Source organism: Salmo trutta, chromosome 13 (genome assembly GCF_901001165.1).
Source record: "Salmo trutta chromosome 13, fSalTru1.1, whole genome shotgun sequence".
Lineage (NCBI taxonomy): Eukaryota > Metazoa > Chordata > Actinopteri > Salmoniformes > Salmonidae > Salmo > Salmo trutta.
This window is the reverse complement of record NC_042969.1, coordinates 40,388,434-40,393,812: the sequence shown is the minus strand read 5'-3', so window position 1 is coordinate 40,393,812 and position 5,379 is coordinate 40,388,434. Positions and strand designations below refer to the sequence as shown.

Genomic DNA, 5,379 nt, shown 5'->3' with positions numbered 1-5,379 from the left:
GGTTTTACTAACAGTAGGTTTTATTACTGGAAGGAACAGTAGGTTTTATTAACAGTAGGTTTTCTTAACAGTAGGTTTTATTAACAGTAGGTTTTACGAACAGTAGGTTTTATTATTGAGACTAACAGTAGGTTTTATTAAAGGTAGGTTTTTATTAACAATAGGTTTTACTAACAGTATGTTTTATTAACAGTAGGTTTTATTAACATTAGGTTTTATTATTGAGAGTAACAGTAGGTTTTATTAAAGGTAGGTTTTTATTAAAAATAGGTTTTATTAGTGAGAGGAACAGTAGGTTTTACTAACAGTAGGTTTTATTAGTGAGAGGAACAATAGGTTTTATTAACAGTAGGTTTTATTAGTGAGAGGAAAAGTAGATTTTATTAACAGTAGGTTTTACTAACACAAGGTTTTATTAGTGAGAGGAACAAAAGGTTTTATTAACAGTAGGTTTTATTAACAGTAGGTTTTATTAACAGTAGGTTTTATTAACGGTAGGTTTTATTAGTGAGAGGAACAGTAGGTTTTATTAACAGTAGGTTTTATTAGCAGTAGGTTTTATTTACAGTAGGTTTTATAAACAGTAGGTTTTATTAACAATAGGTTTTATTAGTGAGAGGAACAGTAGGTTTTATTAACACTAGGTTTTATTAACAGTAGGTTTTATTAGTTAGAGGAACAGTAGGTTTTATTAACAGTAGGTTTTATTAGTGAGAGGATCGTAAGGTTTTATTAACAGTAGGTTTTATTTACAATAGGTTTTATTAACAGTAGGTTCTATTAACAGTAGAATTTATTAACAGTAGGTTTTATTAACAGTAGGTTTTATTAACAGTAGGTTTTATTAACAGTAGGTTTTACTAACAGTAGGTTTTATTACTGGGAGGAACAGTAGGTTTTATTAACAGTAGGTTCTATTAACAGTAGAATTTATTAACAGTAGGTTTTATTAACAGTAGGTTTTATTTACAGTAGGTTTTATTAACAGTAGGTTTATTAACAATAGCTTTTACTAACAGTAGGTTTTATTAACAGTAGGTTTTATTAGTGAGAGGAACAGAAAGTTTTATTAACAGTAGGTTTTATTAACAGTTGATGTTATTAACAGTATGTTTTATTAACAATAGGTTTTATTAACAATAGGTTTTACTAACAGTAGGTTTTATTAACAGTAGGTTTTATTAGTGAGAGGAACAGTAGGTTTTATTAACTGTAGGTTTTATTAGTATAAGTAACAGTAGGTTTTATTAACAGAAGGTTTTATTAACAGAAGGTTTTATTAACAGTGAATCAAATCAAATCAAATGTATTTATATAGCCCTTCGTACATCAGCTGATATCTCAAAGTGCTGTACAGAAACCCAGCCTAAAACCCCAAACAGCAAGCAATGCATGTGAAAGAAGCACGGTGGCTAGGAAAAACTCCCTATGAAAAACTCCCTAACAGTAGGTTTTATTAACAGTAGCTTTTATTAGTAAAAGGAACAATAGGTTATCTTAACAATAGGTTTAATTAACAGTAGGTTTTATTAACAGTAGGTTTTATTAACAGTAGGTTTTATTAGTGAGAGGAACAGTAGGTTTTATTAACAGTAGGTTTTATTAGTAAAAGGAACAGTAGGTTTTATTAGTGAGAGGAACAGTAGGTTTTATTAACAGTAGGTTTTATTAACAGTAGGTTTTATTAACAGAAGGTTTTATTAGTAAAAGGAACAGTAGGTTTTTTTAACAGTAGGTTTTATTTACAGTAGATTTTATTAACAGTAGGTTTTACTAACAGTAGGTTTTATTAACAGTAGGTTTTATTAACAGTAGGTTTTATTAGTAAAAGGAACAGTAGGTTTTATTAGTGAGAGGAACAGTAGGTTTTATTAACAGTAGGTTTTATTATTGAGAGTAACAGTAGGTTTTATTAAAGGTAGGTTTTATTAACAATAGGTTTTATTAACAGTAGGTTTTATTAACAATAGGTTTTACTAACAGTAGGTTTTATTAGTGAGAGGAAACGAAGGTTTCATTAACAGTAGGTTTTATCAACAATAGGTTTTATTAGTGAGAGTAACAGTAGGTTTTATTAACAGTAGGTTTTATTAAAGGTAGATTTTATTAACAGTAGGTTTTATTAATGAGAGTAACAATAGGTTTTATTAACAGTAGATTTTATTAGTTAGAGGAACAGTAGGTTTTATTAACAGTAGGTTTTATTAGTGAGAGGAACAGTAGGTTTTATAAACAGTAGGTTTTATTAGTGAGAGTGACAATAGGTTTTATTAACAGTAGGTTTTATTAACAGTAGGTTTTATTAAAGGTAGGTTTTATTAACAGTAGGTTTTATTAATGAGAGTAACAATAGGTTTTATTAACAGTAGATTTTATTAGTTAGAGGAACAGTAGGTTTTATTAACAGTAGGTTTTATTAGTGAGAGGAACAGTAGGTTTTATAAACAGTAGGTTTTATTAGTGAGAGTAACAATAGGTTTTATTAACAGTAGGTTTTATTAGTGAGAGGAACAGTAGGTTTTATAAACAGTAGGTTTTATTAGTGAGAGTGACAATAGGTTTTATTAACAGTAGGTTTTATTAGTTAGAGGAACAGTAGGTTTTATTAACAGTAGGATTTATAAACAGTAGGTTTTATTAACATTAGGTTTTATTAGTGAGAGTAACAATAGGTTTTATTAACAGTAGGTTTTATTAGTTAGAGGAACAGTAGGTTTTATTAACAGTAGGTTTTATTAGTTAGAGGAACAGTAGGTTTTACTAACAGTAGGTTTTATTACTGGGAGGAACAGTAGGTTTTATTAACAGTAGGTTTTATTAACAGTAGGTTTTATTAACAGTAGGTTTTACGAACAGTAGGTTTTATTATTGAGACCAACAGTAGGTTTTATTAAAGGTAGGTTTTTATTAACAATAGGTTTTACTAACAGTAGGTTTTATTAACAGTAGGTTTTATTAACATTAGGTTTTATTATTGAGAGTAACAGTAGGTTTTATTAATAGTAGGTTTTACTAACAGTAGGTTTTATTAGTGAGAGGAACAGAAGGTTTCATTAACAGTATGTTTTATCAACAATAGGTTTTATTAGTGAGAGTAACAGTAGGTTTTATTAAAGGTAGGTTTTATTAACAGTAGGTTTTATTAATGAGAGTAACAATAGGTTTTATTAACAGTAGGTTTTATTAGTTAGAGGAACAGTAGGTTTTATTAACAGTAGGTTTTATTAGTGAGAGGAACAGTAGGTTTTATAAACAGTAGGTTTTATTAGTGAGAGTAACAATAGGTTTTATTAACAGTAGGTTTTATTAGTGAGAGGAACAGTAGGTTTTATAAACAGTAGGTTTTATTAGTGAGAGTAGCAATAGGTTTTATTAACAGTAGGTTTTATTAGTTAGAGGAACAGTAGGTTTTATTAACAGTAGGATGTATAAACAGTAGGTTTTATTAACAGTAGGTTTTATTAGTGAGAGTAACAATAGGTTTTATTAACAGTAGGTTTTATTAGTTAGAGGAACAGTAGGTTTTACTAACAGTAGGTTTTATTAACAGTAGGTTTTATTAACAGTAGGTTTTACTAACAGTAGGTTTTATTATTGAGAGTAACAGTAGGTTTTATTAAAGGTAGGTTTTTATTAACAATAGGTTTTACTAACAGTAGGTTTTATTAACAGTAGGTTTTACTAACATTAGGTTTTATTAACAGTAGGTTTTATTATTGAGAGTAACAGTAGGTTTTATTAAAGGTAGGTTTTTATTAAAAATAGGTTTTATTAGTGAGAGGAACAGAAGGTTTTATTAACAGTAGATTGTATTAACAGTAGGTTTTATTAGTGAGAGGAACAGTAGGTTTTACTAACAGTAGGTTTTATTAGTGAGAGGAACAATAGGTTTTATTAACAGTAGGTTTTATTAGTGAGAGGAACAGTAGATTTTATTAACAGTAGGTTTTACTAACAGTAGGTTTTATTAGTGAGAGGAACAAAGGGTTTTATTAACAGTAGGTTTTATTAACAGTAGGTTTTATTAACAGTAGGTTTTATTAACGGTAGGTTTTATTAGTGAGAGGAACAGTAGGTTTTATTAACAGTAGGTTTTATTAGCAGTAGGTTTTATTTACAGTAGGTTTTATAAACAGTAGGTTTTATTAACGGTAGGTTTTATTAGTGAGAGGAACAGTAGGTTTTATTAACAGTAGATTTTATTATCAGTAGGTTTTATTAGTTAGAGGAACAGTAGGTTTTATTAACAGTAGGTTTTATTAGTGATAGGATCGTAAGGTTTTATTAACAGTAGGTTTTATTTACAATAGGTTTTATTAACAGTAGGTTCTATTAACAGTAGAATTTATTAACAGTAGGTTTTATTAACAGTAGGTTTTATTAACAGTAGGTTTTACTAACAGTAGGTTTTATTATTGAGACTAACAGTAGGTTTTATTAAAGGTAGGTTTTTATTAACAATAGGTTTTACTAACAGTAGGTTTTATTAACAGTAGGTTTTATTAACATTAGGTTTTATTATTGAGAGTAACAGTAGGTTTTATTAATAGTAGGTTTTACTAACAGTAGGTTTTATTAGTGAGAGGAACAGAAGGTTTCATTAACAGTAGGTTTTATCAACAATAGGTTTTATTAGTGAGAGTAACAGTAGGTTTTATTAAAGGTAGGTTTTATTAACAGTAGGTTTTATTAATGAGAGTAACAATAGGTTTTATTAACAGTAGGTTTTATTAGTTAGAGGAACAGTAGGTTTTATTAACAGTAGGTTTTATTAGTGAGAGGAACAGTAGGTTTTATAAACAGTAGGTTTTATTAGTGAGAGTAACAATAGGTTTTATTAACAGTAGGTTTTATTAGTGAGAGGAACAGTAGGTTTTATAAACAGTAGGTTTTATTAGTGAGAGTAACAATAGGTTTTATTAACAGTAGGTTTTATTAGTTAGAGGAACAGTAGGTTTTATTAACAGTAGGATGTATAAACAGTAGGTTTTATTAACAGTAGGTTTTATTAGTGAGAGTAACAATAGGTTTTATTAACAGTAGGTTTTATTAGTTAGAGGAACAGTAGGTTTTACTAACAGTAGGTTTTATTAACAGTAGGTTTTATTAACAGTAGGTTTTACTAACAGTAGGTTTTATTATTGAGAGTAACAGTAGGTTTTATTAAAGGTAGGTTTTTATTAACAATAGGTTTTACTAACAGTAGGTTTTATTAACAGTAGGTTTTACTAACAGTAGGTTTTATTAACAGTAGGTTTTATTATTGAGAGTAACAGTAGGTTTTATTAAAGGTAGGTTTTTATTAAAAATAGGTTTTATTAGTGAGAGGAACAGAAGGTTTTATTAACAGTAGATTGTATTAACAGTAGGTTTTATTAG

At 28.1% G+C, this 5,379-nt stretch overlaps 1 long non-coding RNA gene across 1 annotated transcript; it reads left to right on the top strand.

The window, feature by feature from the left end:
• The first annotated feature begins 495 nt into the window (after positions 1-495).
• Positions 496-1,862, top strand: LOC115205775 (uncharacterized). The gene is made up of 3 exons (XR_003880676.1): positions 496-539; positions 1,695-1,719; positions 1,841-1,862. It is a non-coding gene; the product is annotated as an uncharacterized LOC115205775 (long non-coding RNA).
• Positions 1,863-5,379: the final 3,517 nt, after the last annotated feature.